At 42.2% G+C, this 15,116-nt stretch overlaps 1 pseudogene; it reads left to right on the plus strand.

Annotated features, from left to right (window-relative positions):
- The first annotated feature begins 746 nt into the window (after window positions 1-746).
- LOC122931697 overlaps window positions 747-15,116 on the plus strand; it is a 28,126-nt pseudogene continuing 13,756 nt past the window's right edge.

A 15,116-nucleotide genomic window follows, 5' to 3' on the forward strand; every position in this document is an offset into this window, starting at 1 on the left:
CTTAAAGATCTCGGCCGAAATCCTGTGCGGCGCAAGATTACATCATTACGCGGCCGGCGAGAGGTCATATGTCACCACGCCAGCCAGCGTGATGATGTAATCTCATGCCACACAGGATTTCAGACGAGATCTTCAAGCAAGATACAAATGGAGGAGGTAAAAAAAAATCCTGTGTATGGCAGATAGATGCTTGGTAGCTTTCCAATAGCGGATCAGTTGTTGCACTTGTCAATAGCAATATATTACCAAGGACATCTCATGCCAACTTGCCAGACAAAAGTAGCTTTTAGGTTATGTACATTCTACTAAGGCTACTTTCACACTGGCGTTTTGGTTTCCGTTTGTGAGATCCGTTCAGGGCTCTCACAGGCGGTCCAAAATGGATCAGTTTTGCCTTTAATGCATTCTGAATGGATAAGGATCCGCTCAGAATGCATCAGTTTGGCTGCTCGCAGCGTTTTGGTGTCCGTCTGACAAAACTGAGCCAAACGGATCCGTCCTGACACACAATGTAAGTTAATGGGGACGGATCCGTTTTCACTGACACAATCTGGCACAATAGAAAACTGATCCGTCCCCCATTGACTTTCAATGGTGTTCAAGACGGATCAGTTTTGGCTATGCTAAAGATAATACAAACGCATCCATTCTGAACGGATGCATGCGGTTGTGCGTTTGTGCAGATCAATGATGGATCCGCACCAAACGCGAGTGTGAAAGTAGCCTAATTTGTTCAATCAAAATGAATGAACTTTAAAGCATTAGAAGACCAACCCCTTAAAGCTGTTGTATTGTATGATAAATTGATCTTTACTTTTTAAGATGGAGAAAAGATCCAACTTGATGACAGTGTTATTCGAGAATCTGTTGAAGAAGCGAAGAAGAGGGTGGATTCGGCATATGTCCAGACTAGGAAAGAGTAAGATAACTGCCGACTGGGTTAAAAAATGCACCACAAGACAACTATTGATGTATGAGCGCTTAAAGAGCAATGTTATTCCCCTAGTGTAATGTAATCTAGGCCAAGATATACAGGTTCGTATGTAGCAAGTATACTAAACTAATGATCGCGAGGGCCACTTACGATCAGGTGAAGGTCCGAACTGCAAACAACAATCCTGGAATACTAAATACGTGCAAAAGTTCATTTATTTCAGTAATACAACTTAAAAAGAAGTTGCAAGGTTCAATATTCTAGGCTCACACTCTAGTCAGCTAATTAATCCATATTCCCTGAGCAAAGGGTACCTGAGATTGTGACTTTGGGGTTTTCATAAGCTGTAAGGGTGGGTTCACACTAGCGTTAGGGATTCCTTTATGGCTTTCCGTTATAATAATGGTTATACCGGAAAAAAACGGAATCCATAAGACGGAAGGACGGATCCGTTCTTCTTCCCATAGACTTCCCAAATCTTGAAAAACGAACTTTAATCCCCTGCACGCACTATGTAACAGCAGAGTTCAAAGTCAAGGGGACAGCGGCCTCCTCGCTTCAAGTCAGGATAACCACGCCCCCTTTCTCTGCCCCTTTGCTTTTAATTATCGGCTAGCTGTCAATTCAAAGCGAAGGGGCAGGGAAAGGGGGCGTGGTTATCCTGACTTGAAGCGAGGAGGCCGCTGTCCCCTTGACTTCGAACTCTGCTGTTACATAGCGCGTGCAGGGGATTAAAGTTTGTTTTTCAAGATTTTGGTGCATCTGGCCGGAGGAAGAAAAGGAACTTTAGAAACATACTGCTGGCGACTTTAAGGTAATGCTGGTGGTTTGGGAGGTGTTTTTAGGCGACAGGTTCCCTTTAAAGCTGCACTAACTTTTCAAAAGAACTTTAGATATGTCAAAGAGATATATGAAAAGCTTTGATCTGTGAAGGTTTGAGTGCTGAGAACCTCACCAATCTCTAGAAGGGTAGAAAGGCATGTACATATTGCACAACATCTCTCGCTTCTGAGGAGGGAATCGAGACAGCCCATACACTTCCATGTCCCCCTTCTCATACAGCGAGGAGAGAGAGAGAGCGCAATATGTGCTTCTCTCCCTTCATTGTAGAGATTGGTGCGGGTCTCAGCACTCACACCCTATGACATATCAAATGTTTTTGGGAAAGTTAGTGATGCTTTAAAATCAATTAGAACCCAGACTAGCCCCTAAAATTAATCAGACCTGAGATCAGAGGGAAAACAATGAAGAGAATCACTTTCTACTGTATTTTGACATTTTTGGGTTATCATTTCACATTAATAATAATTCCTTTGGAGAGAGTTCAGAGAAGAGCTACTAAACTGGTACATGGATTGCAGGATAAAACTTACCAGGAAAGATTAAAGGACCTTAACATGTATAGCTTGGAAGAAAGACGAGACAGAGGGGATATGACTAGATGGGCCAAATGGTTCTTATCTGCCGAGACATTCTATGTTTCTATTGATGGTGTGGATCTTATGTGAAATGATAAAAACATCATGACATGTTGTTGGTCTGTAAAGTGGGTGGTGGTGGGTCTTCAAACAAAATTTTTCCAGTGGGCCTAAGATATTACAGTCCGACACTTAGTCTCCCTAATCATTAATGTCATATCCCTACAGAAATCTCAATGTTGATCACTAGATCCTCCTGGATATGTTTATTCAGTCCAGAGTTTAAGCAAGTATTTGTGATGCCCTTGGATAAAGGTCCAGGAATATTAATTTGTCCCTTTTATCCCTCTTTTCTAAGTTGTCTTAGATAATTAGAATATTTTTGTCTAATATTCTTACTAATTAAAAAATTTCAATGTGCTTTAAGTTTGAAGGAACGTTCCAAAAGGGAAGCTGCAAGACTTTCAGATATTATGGCATTCTTCAAACAAGCAGTAGGAGCAACTAGAAATATCATCCGATCAGCAGATTACTTTGACATCACTCATCAGCTCATAAATGAAAAGCTGAAAATCATCTACCCCGATTCTTTAAATGTTTCAGGTATTAAAATAAACAGCGCTCTTATCTCTTATGTGCATTAGAATATTATTAATCGTATTGATGTGTTTGAGTTTTGTTATGTAAAAGCTGTTGAAAAGGCAATATGTTTTTTTTTTCTAAAAAACATTGTCAAAAAGTGACAGCTGGAATTCGACCAGCTGATAATAATTATATAAGACAACATAGTCGTATTCATTTTTCATTGCAATATTTAAAACCATCCTCTAAAAGTAAACAGCAATTAGTCCTTTTTAGTAATCAGTAGAGGTAGAATAAGCTTCCATAGTAAAGCTGCACATTTTAAGATGTAGCCAACGTGAAGCAATTAAAAGATCTCTGTTTGCTGTCGTAGAGTAGGAACTTTGTTTGTTTGCTGTCGTAGAGTAGGAACTTTGATTGTTTGCTGTCGTAGAGTAGGAACTTTGATTGTTTGCTGTCGTAGAGTAGGAACTTTGATTGTTCACCAGTGAATAAAAAAATCTGGATCATGTGATGGATAAACCTGGTGCACAGCTCATAGAAGGTACAGAACAATTATCAGACTTGCATCTTGCAATAGGCCAAGCACGTGTGGGACCATCACCTCAGATAGGTCATCAATATCAGATTGTCAGGGGTCGGACTCCCGCAATCCCTGGCGATCAGCTGTTTGAAAATAACACAGCATTCATACGAGCGCTGCCTTACCTACACTGTTTACCTGCATGCTGTTGCAATCGCAATGGTTAGCAGGTGTAATTACAACTTCAATGGAACGGCTCTGGCTTCAAGTGAATACGAAGGAGCCATCCCATAGAAGTGAATGCGAACGGCTTATTTGTAATTACATCTGCTCACCTCTGCAATTGCCGCAAAAGCAGGTAACAGGGAAGAGAAGGCGGCACTCATATGAATGCTGTGTTATCTTCAAACAGCTAATCGGTGGAGGTTCTAGGAGTCGGACACCTGCCGATCTGATATTGATGAACTATCCTGAGGATAGGTCATCAATATAAAAAAAAACAGACAGCCCCTTTAAAATATACCTCTAATTATAAACAACTGTCCATAAATAAAAGCAGTGATAATAAACTTTGTATTAGTAACATAGTTTGTAAGGCTGAAAAAAGCCATCTGTCCTCCAGTTCAGCCTGTTATCCTGCAAGTTGATCCAGAGGAAGGCAAAAAAAACTGTGAGGTAGAAGCCAATTTTCCTCATTTTGGAGGAAAAAAATTCCTTCCCAACTCCAATCAGGCAATCAGAATAACTCCCTGGATCAACGACCCCTCTCTAGTAGCTATAGCCTGTAATATTATTACGCTCCAGAAATACATCCAGGCACCTCTTGAATTCCTTTATTGTACTCACCATCACCACCTCCTCAGGCAGAGAGTTCCATAGTCTCACTGCTCTTACCGTAAAGAATCCTCTTCAATAATCCTTTTCTGCAATAAAATATTTTATTGCATAAAAAAGGCCTCTTTCTCCACTTACCAGATTTCCTTTCTCAACATCCTGCACTGATCAGTTATTCTCAGAAGAGGAGATGGATTTTCAGAAACGCTTCAAATATTTTAACATCACATTCTTACCTCTTCCTATTGCATCTTCGATGAATTTTTATACTATCATAATGGAGCGGCTTTTTATATGTATTTACTCAGCCTCTGATGTCAATGCTGAGCATTGTACAAATGTTTTTGATCGCTCTACAAACATTTATCTGCATATTGCTCTTTCATACAATGCTTTTAGGGGTGAAAACATTCAGAATACAGCCAGTAATGGAACATGCTATGATTTTTTACTTCCCACAGATTCTAGAGACTAAAGATCACACGGCCAGGTTTCCTGATGCAAAATTATGAGTGGATATTACAAGGCGAGAAAGTATACAGGACATGTACCGTACATCTTTTCTTTTTTAGTCACTTCTAATTCACTCCTGAGTTTGACTTCCAAAACTGCATCAGGAAACCTCACTGTGTGGCCATACCCTAAATCTCTGCATACCCCCTTAGGAAATCAGAGGTGCACAGAGGTATAGTACAGGCCCCTTAGCATCTATTGCAAATCCATACAACACAGATCTGAAAAGGACAATTGTATGCGCCGTTACACGTGTGCAGCATTCTTCACTCACCTCCTCTGTATAGGTGACCCTTACTGGAAAGCACAGAAAATACTATGTTCCCGCACTGATTTCACACATCTACAATGTACATTTGGATGCTATACTAGTAATACAATACAATACAATATCATGTTGTTATTAATGTGCACGTTTCTTGGTAGATGTTTTAACAGAGGAACAAAATAAAATAATTTCTCAGCTAACTGGATGCGCCTATCAGTTCTTACCAAAAGTGTGTGACCCTTCACCGTACCGCAGCATCACTGGAGAGTGTAATAATAGGTAAGGAAAATCTCAGCAGAGGAGTAATGACCTGCCTTATATCAATATCAGTCAAAGTATTAAATAATCATACTATCTGAGATAAAGCTAAGAATTAATTGTTTTCAATACTCCAACCTCTAATCAGGGGAAATATCTAAGGCCCCTTTCACACGGGCGAGAATTCCGCACGGGTGCAATGCGTGAGGTGAACGCATTGCACCCCCACTGAATCCGGACCTATTTACTTTAATGGGGCTGTGCAGATGAGCGGTGATTTTCACGCATCACTTGTGCGTTGCGTGAAAATCGCAGCATGTTCTATATTCAGTGTTTTTCATGCAACGCAGGCCCATAGAAATGAATGGGGGTGCGCAAAAATCGCATAGCATCCGCAAGCAAGTGCGTATGCAATGCGATTTTCACGCATGGTTGCTAGGAGAGAATGTTAGTAAATTGATTAAAGTCAATGTACTATATTATTTTACCTTATAACATGGTTATAAAAGAAAAATAATAGCATTCTTAATACAGAATGCTTACTAAAATGTTGCTTGAGGGGTTAAAAAAAAATTATTAACTCACCTCATCCACTTGATCACGCAGCTGGCATCGTCTTCTTTCTTCTTCTTTCAGAACCTGCAAAAAGACCTTTGATGATGTAATCGAGCTCACCATTTATTTATGTTTTTTACAGAAAGACAGCTATTCTCGGTGCATCCAACACTGCGTACAAACGCCTTCTCAAACCAGAATACGAGGATGGTATATCACTGCCACGAGGCTGGACTCAAAGCCGTCCCATCAATAGGTTTACTCTACCATTGGTAAGAGTATCTTACACACTGTAGTTGCATAGTTCATAAGGTTGAAAACAAACATCCATCTAGAGCAACCTATAATCCTACTGTGTTGATCCAGTGAAAGGCAAAACCCTTATGAGATGGTTTCCAGTAGCCCAGTATTGGAGGAACATTTCATTCCTGACTCCAAATATAGCAATCAGAATAAATCTCTGGATTAATGTCCCATCTTCAGAAAGCTAGTACCATAAAATCAAGAAAGGCGGGGGGCGCATGCGCGAGGCTCACGAGGAGGACATGCTTCTGTGAGCTCCGCTCCGCTTATCGAACCGACCTGCTCTAAGCGCCTTTTATTAGGCTCCAATCAGCCTCAAATTCGATGCAGGGATCCCCGAAGATGACCCGCACCAAAGGGAGGTCAAGAATCCCGGGCACCCCGGTCCCGTCGCAGACTTTACCAGAGCTCTTCAGACAGACCAGGCAGACTGTCATGGCGGACGCACCTTCAGAGCCCACCAGTCCTGTTTCATCGGACGGTAGCGGTCTCACAACAGACACGGCGGCTCCGGTTACAGGTCAGAACGACTTATACAAGAATATAGCGGCCCTGTTCAAAACGGAGTTATCCCAAGCCGTTACCGAATTCTCCCGCCAAATTCAGGACCTGGGGAATAGAGTCTCTGACATGGAGACTAGAATGGATGACATGTCGGACGCCTTGGAGCGCGACAAGGAGGACTTAGTCTCCCATGATGCCCACCTGATTGAATTGGAACTTAAGCTCGAAGACCTCGAGAACAGATCCAGGAGGGGCAATCTGAGGGTCAGAGGCCTCCCGGAGTCCTTCAATGATCTGCAAGCCACCCTCACCACACTGTTCGTCGCCCTGCTACCACAGACTGAACTCAGTCTCCTCAAGATGGATAGAGTTCACAGGGCCTTGGGGAAGCCTCGTACTCCGGACCTACCCAGAGATGTAATTCTTAAGTTTCATCATCCGGAAATGAGAGACAGAATCCTGCATGCAGCGAGAGACTTACCTGAACTCCCTGGACTTCCAGCCTCAGTGCATCTGTATGCGGATTTGGCGCCGTCCACACTTCGTAGACGCCGGGAGATGAGACCAGTCACACAGTCCCTGCAGAAAGCTCACATTCGTTACAGGTGGGGATTCCCCTTTAACCTGTCGTTTCAGCTGAACTCTCGCCTTCATACAGTCCATTCATCGACGGAGGGGTTGGAGGTCCTGCAGAGAGCAGGGATACCCTGCGAACCTCAAGTCCAGTTACCCACATCGCCGAAGCCTCAAAGGCCAGCTAGAGTTTGGACCAAGGTTCCTGCAACCCCGAGTGGATCGAGCAGATCGAGAACCACATGAACTACTCCCTACAGGATTTTGGCAAGGTTTTATATTGCTGATTGCGGTCTCATTGGGGTCCCATGTTGTTTTTCTTCTTTTAGATGGCACGAGGCCAACCCTCTTGAATCAGGGGTTCGATAATGTGGTTTATCATGTTGTCCCTGTTTATGGGTTTTTGTGAGAGAGTAAGGCCAGTCAAGTACGAGCTGGCTCTCTGCTCACTCTTCCCACTTACGATAGCTTTTTGTTTAGGGCCAATCAGCCCTACTTTTTGTTTTACGTTATTCTATGTTATTTTGTTATGTAATTGTACGGTTCTATGCTTCTTGGAGACGCGGCATGGAGTTTCATACTATGAGGTCCCGGGGGGAGGTACTGCTGGGGTGCGGTTGTCCCTGGAGGCGGATGAGATCAGGCTTCACTATTGCATTGCTCCAACCCCGATATCATGTGTAAGATACTAACACATAATGTAAAGGGTATTAATTCCCCACGGAAGAGGAAAACAGCATTCTCCATTTATGTTAAACACAAGCCGGATGTCATCTGCCTCCAGGAGACCCATTTCACTCCCACATCCCACCCTAAGTATTTTAATCCACAGTATTCTACTTTCTATTCCTCCTCATTCACTTCAAAATGTAGGGGTGTAGTGACACTGCTGAAAAACTCCTTCCCTTTCACCGTATCCCAAACTTGCATAGACCCGGAAGGGAGATACGTAATTTTATTGGGGACTTATAGGGATGAGTCCCTTTGCCTGGTCAACTCGTATGCCCCTAATGAAGATCCCATTACCTTTTTTGAAAGGGTTGGAAAAGTGATTGCATCCCTAACTTTCCATAAACTAGTGTGGTGTGGGGACTTTAACTTTACTTTCAATCCGGTGCTAGATCGCTCCTCCCCACCTTCTACCTTGCGACCTATAGCGCAGACAAATAAGATCCAGCGAGTCTTCCAGTCCTTGGCCCTAGCTGACACCTGGCGAGAACACAATGGCGCACAGAGAGGTTATACCTTTTATTCAGCAGCTCATAGGGTGTATTCACGCATAGATATGATTTTATCTTCCACCTCCCTTCTCCCCTACATGTCCTATTCCAGACATGTAGTGTCCTCATGGTCGGATCATGATATGGTTATATCAGATTTTACGGTTCCACAGGTCAGTCCGGTTCCGTTTCACTGGAGGCTTAACGAGTCGCTTCTGACACATACGATACAATTTGCTCAATTAAAAGATGACCTCTCAAACTTCTTGTCTGAGAACGTCTCTCCTGAAATTAATCCTATGACTTTGTGGCTGACACACAAGGCATTCATGAGGGGAAGGCTGATAGGTTTAGCCTCCAGGAGAAAGAAAGAACGAACTCAGGCTCAAGTTGGGCTGGAAGCAAAGCTGAGCAGACTTGTATGGGCTCATCAGAGATCCCCATCCCTCTACCTACTTAAGGCCATTAGAGATGTCAAAGTACAACTTAATATGATACTTACAAATTCCACTGAAAAGGCCCTCAGATGGACAAACTCCTTCTATTACAGGTACGCCAATAAGCCAGATAAACTTTTAGCCAGCCAACTTAAAAATAAACAGAAGATCAACCAGGTATTTAAAATTAGTACGAGATCAGGTCAGACCACCTCCAACCCTGACACAATCTATGCTATGTTCCAGGAATTCTATACGCGCCTTTATTCAGCTCCCCTAGGAGACTCTGGATCAAAGATAAATGAGTTTTTAGCGTCGGTCCGTCTCACTGTTCTGCCCTTGGAGTCCCAATCGGAACTTAATAAACCAGTCTCAGCGGATGAAGTACAATATGCTATCAATTCCTTAAAATTAGGGAAAGCCCCAGGCCCTGACGGCTATTCAGCCTTATACTACAAAAAGTTTGCCACACTACTTATCCCACATATAGTTAATTATTGCAACTATATGATGCAAGGATCTACCCCTCTAGGAGAATTCTTAAAGGCTTCTATTACTGTCATACCCAAGCCCAACAAAGACCCTCTTCTCATTGCTAACTATAGGCCGATCTCCTTATTGAACATTGACAACAAACTCTTCACTGCTATCCTGGCCGGAAGACTCAACAGATATCTCCCAAGTCTTATTAATAAGGACCAAGTGGGTTTCATACCCGGCAGGGAAGCCCCTGATAACATCAGAAAAATACTTAACATCATCCAGTACTCCAATAGGTGCAAAACCCCACTAGCCTTATTGGCCCTAGATATAGAGAAGGCCTTTGATTCTGTTACATGGTCGTATCTATATGGGGTTCTCTCGACAATGGGAATCAAAGGTCCCTTCTTGGCCGCTATTCAAGCCCTATACTCCAAACCTGAAGCTCAACTTAAATTACCCTCCGCTAGGACCTCTCTCATCCCCATTAGAAGGGGAACTAGGCAGGGGTGCCCCCTATCCCCGGCCCTATTTGCCCTAGCCATTGAACCACTAGCAGCCCACATAAGATCCCATCCAGATATTACAGGTCTGAATATCGGGGGAACAGAATATAAACTTAATCTATTTGCGGATGACCTTATGTTAACCGTCACCAACCCCATTATATCTTTTCCCTCGCTACTGAAATTATTGGACTCATTTTCCAAAGCCTCGGGCCTCTCCATAAATCACGCTAAGTCTGACTTACTTCTGTGTAACACCCCTACTTCTACTAGAACACTGCTCACTCAAAATTTCCCTTTCCAGTATAGACCCCAATATCTCCCATATTTGGGAGTTATGCTGCCGAACACTCTAGACGCAACATATAGGATTAATTATCTGCCCATGTATAAAAAAATACGTCAGGACTTGGGGAACTGGCAATCCCTCCAAGTATCTTGGGTGGGAAAGATAAATATCTTTAAGATGGTTGTCCTCCCGAGACTCCTTTATTTATTCAGGGCTTTACCAATTCCAGTTCGGGTTGGGGACCTGAGGGCAGTTCAGGGAGATGTTCTGAGATTTATATGGGCTAATAAACGTCCGCGTATATCCAAGGCTGTGATGTGCAGGCATAGGTCTCAAGGGGGTCTATCAGTACCGGACTGAGTAAAATATTACCAGGCGGCTAGGCTGGCTCAAATGTTTCTGACCCATTTGAAATCGCAGGATCATCCCCTATGGGTCCCGCTTGAAAGTGCTGTCCTTCTCCCTTACACATGGAAGGCTCTGGTCTGGAATACTGCTCCCATTCCCTCGGCAGTTCGTAATAATTCCCTTTTGACTTATTACTCACTGATCCTCTGGAGGTCGGTTAGGTTTAGATTTTCCCTGCAATCTAGGCCTTCGCCCTTACTGACCATTGTGGGTAACCCGGCTTTCCTTCCAGGCCTAGGAAGCAATAACCTTAGTTGGTGGTCATCTAACCAGCTATGTACCCTTCACAAACTCCTGGTGAGAGGTAAATTGTTATCCATCTCAGACTTTAAAGAGAAATACGCACCTCCTGTAGGTGGCTGCCTCCTCATGAACCAGGTTTTCTCTTATTTTAGGTCCAACCTGATACCAGACCGTAGTGTAGAGTTTTCTCCCTTTGAGCGCTCTATTAACTATTCGCTATACTGGCAGGGCCTCCTTTCAAGAATGTATGCTGCCCTGAATTCCGTTCCCGAAGGTCATAAATTAGAATATATGAGGGCGTGGGAGAGGGACCTGCAACAGGAATTCTCTGCCTCTAGATGGTCTCAACGCTCACTCACTCTTACGAAGGGTTCTTGGCAGGTTACCCTGGCGGAAACTTCCATCAAAGTGCTGCATAGAACCTATATGGTACCAGCAAGGCTCCATACGATTTACCCTGAGGTTTCTCCCTTATGCTTTAGAGGTTGTACGGAGGAGGGAACCTTACTTCATACGTGGTGGTCATGCCCTGTGGCCGAAAGGTTTTGGACCCAAATAATAGACTTGATATCTGCTGTTTTGGATTGTAGTTATCCACGTACACTGCCTATATGCATTCTGGGAGATAAACCTCATTGGCTGCCCTTTGCCAGATTCAAACTTTCCCAATATATTCTGTTGGCTGCGAGAATACACTTAGCTTTTAAATGGCGAACTGATTCGCTATCTTACCAGAGTGTTATTGACAGGGTTAATAAAATAATGGTCTTTGAAAAGTTATCAGCTATACGCACAGACACATTCCCGATGTTTGAGAAGGTTTGGGAACCTTGGCTAGCCTCCTCCCATGCTCCGGACTTGCGATATACTATCACCCTGTGATTTAGCTATCTATACATTCCAGTGCCGCGTCTTTGTCTATCGTTGCTTCTTTCTCCTTTAAAAAGCACTACTACTTTCTATAGTATGATGTACCAATAAGTAAAAGAAAGCTTAGTTCTCCGAGAATTGTTAATGTTTGTGTATAACATTTTATTACTTGTTCATGTCTATGCAGGAATACGGCTGTATTCGATAATATGACGTAACAATGTGCATTATGACTTATATTTTTCCGAGAATTGCTTTTGTTCTTGTATACCATATCCTTTTATTTGCGCATGTTCACGCATGTCATTCTATGCTAATGCCCAATAAATATTTTTTGAAACATAAAATCAAGAAAGGCATCCAGTCTTGTGAAATGAATCAACATCTCAATATCTTGTGCAGATAGTTCCATAGTCTCACTGCTCTTACAGTAAAGAACCTCCAGCTAAGATGATAGACGTAAAGGATGCCCACTTGTCATGGTTACAGGCCTAGATATAAAAAGGTCATTATACAGATCTCTGTACTGTCCAGTCATATATTTACACTGTAATTAGATCTCCCCATCTTTTTTTAAGACTAAGCAAACTGTGTCGGTACTACAGATGACCTTCTTTATTACCTTGGTCACCATCCTTTGCACCCGCTCTAGTTCAGTCATGTTCTTGTTATATACAGCTGTGCTAAATCGTACACAATATTCCACATGTGCTCTGTGATTTATATAGATGCAAAACTATGTTCTTCTCATGAGTATCTATGCCTCTTTTCATGCATCCCATGACTTAGCATTGGTAGCTCAAGTGGCAGTGGCAATGTCTACCAATATCTCTAAGTCTCAGTGGGAGTTTTAGTCAGTGCTCTACTATTTGCTACATAAATGTACTTTCTGTTTCTTGGCCTACATGCATGACCATATTGATCTTAACCCCTTAAGGACTCAGCCCTATTTCACCTTAAGGACTTGGCCATTTTTTGCAAATCTGACCAGTGTCACTTTAAGTGCTCATAACTTTAAAACGCTTTGACTTACCCAGGCCGTTCTGAGATTGTTTTTTCGTCACATATTGTACTTCATGACACTGCTAAAATTGGGTCAAAAAAGTTAATTTTTTTGCATAAAAAAATACCATATTTACCAAACATTTTGAAAAATTAGCAAATTTCAAAGTTTCAGTTTCTCTACTTCTGTAATACATAGTAATACCCCCCAAAATGTGATGACTTTACATTCCCCATATGTCTACTTCATTTTTGTAGAATTTTGGGAATGATATTTTATTTTTTGGGGATGTTACAATGCTTAGAAGTTTAGAAGCAAATTTAGAAATTTTTCAGAAATCTTCAAAATCCAGTTCAGGTTTGAAGTCATATTGTGAGGCTTAGATAATAGAAACCTCCCAAAAATTTTAACCCCATTCTAGAAACTACACCCCTCAAGGTATTCAAAACTGTTTTTTCAAACTTGATTAACCCTTTAGGTCTTCCACAACAGTTAATGGCAGAATGAGAGGAAATTTCTATTTTTTGGAAAATCTTCCAATATAATCAATTGTTTCCAGGAATAAAACAAGGGTTAACTGCCAAACAAAACTAAAAATGGGTTGCCCTGATTCTGTAGTTTGCAGAAACACCCCATATGTGGTCGTAAACTACTGTTTGGCCGAACAGGACGACATAGAAGGAGCGGAACACCATATGGGTTATGGGAAGGCAGATTTTGCAGGACTGGTTTTGTTTATACCATGTCCCATTTGAAGCCCCCTGTTGCACCCCTAGAATAGAAATTTCAAAAAAGTGACTCAATCTAAGAAATTAGACCCCTCAAGGTATTCAAAACTGGGTTTACAAACTTTGTTTACCCTTTAGGTGTTCCACAAGAGTTAATGGCAGATGGAGAAACAATTTAGAAATTTCTATTTTTTGGAAAATTTTCCAATATAATAAATTTTTTCCAGGAGTAAAACAAGGGTTAACTGCCAAACAAAACTCAAAATGGGTTGCCCTGATTCTGTAGTTTGCAGAAACACCCCATATGTTGTCGTAAACTACTATTTGGCTAAACAGCAGGACATAGAAGAAGGGGAACATCATATGGTTTTTGGAAGGCAGATGTTGCTGGACTGATTTATTCACACCATGTACCCTTTCAAGCCCCCTGATGCACCCCTAGAGTAGAAACTCCATAAAAGTGACCCCATCTAGGAAACTACGGAATAAGTTGGTTGTTGTTTTGGGACTATTTTAGGGGTAAATATGATTTTTGGTTGCTCTATATTACTCTTTTTTGAGGCAAGGTAACAAAAAATTTAAATTCTAAAATTGTTTCTACATTCGCTATTTAGTTTTGTGGAACACCTAAAGGGTTAACATAGTTTGTAAAGTAACTTTGGAATACCTTGAGGGGTTTAGTTTCTTATATGGGGTCACTTTTTTTGAGTTTCTAGTCTAGGCTACATCAGGGGGGCTTCTAATGGGACATGGTGTCAAAAAAAAAAACAGTCCATCAAAATCTGCCTTCCAGAAACCGTATGGAGTTCCCTTCGTTCTATGCCCTGCCGTGCGGCTATATAGCCATTTACGACCACATATGGGGTGTTTTTGCAAACTACAGAATCAGGGCAATAAATATTTAGTTTTGTTTGGCTGTTAACCCTTGCTTTATTACCGGAAAAAAGGATTCAAATGGAAATTTTGCCCAAAAATTGGTGTTTTGGCACGTTTTTTATTTTATATTTTTAACACCGTTCATCCGAGGCGTTTGGTCAAAAGTTATTTTTATAGCGACAACTTTTACGCACACGACGATGCCCAATATGTATGGCTCTCAGACTTTGGAGACACTAATCAGGCATCCTAAAACTGCGGCCCTCCAGATGTTGTAAAACTACAATTCCCACCATTCCCTGCTGATGGCTGTAGGTTGTCTGTGCATGCTGGGAGTTTAGCAACATCTGGAGGGCCGCAGTTTATGGATGCCTGCACTAAAACTAATATTTTTTTTGGGGAAAAAAATTGTTTCCGTGTCTCCAAAGTCTGAGAGCCATAGTTTTTTATGTTCTCTAGTGGACTGTTGGGGATTATAAAAATGTAGTACTCCATGGAAGTGTGATACTCCCTGAAGCAATCGATAACGCAGAGGCCCGGATGATCGGGGCACGTGTCACACTGAGTGGTGGTGTCCTTCCGTATCCCCCTCCTGCGACACACTCTGCACTTTTTTTGGGTTCGTCCCTTCTTTCCAGTATGGGGGACCACACCTGGAAAGTGTTGGCCAGGGACGATCCGGGTGCCTCCAGTTCCCGAGGTACTCCGGCCTGCTCTTTCCTGGTCTGAAAATATCAGGGCCTTGAGGACTGCCTCATAGAATTGGAGGAATGTCCCTGTGCTGCCAGCGC

Source organism: Bufo gargarizans, chromosome 3 (genome assembly GCF_014858855.1).
Source record: "Bufo gargarizans isolate SCDJY-AF-19 chromosome 3, ASM1485885v1, whole genome shotgun sequence".
In the NCBI taxonomy this organism is placed as follows: domain Eukaryota; kingdom Metazoa; phylum Chordata; class Amphibia; order Anura; family Bufonidae; genus Bufo; species Bufo gargarizans.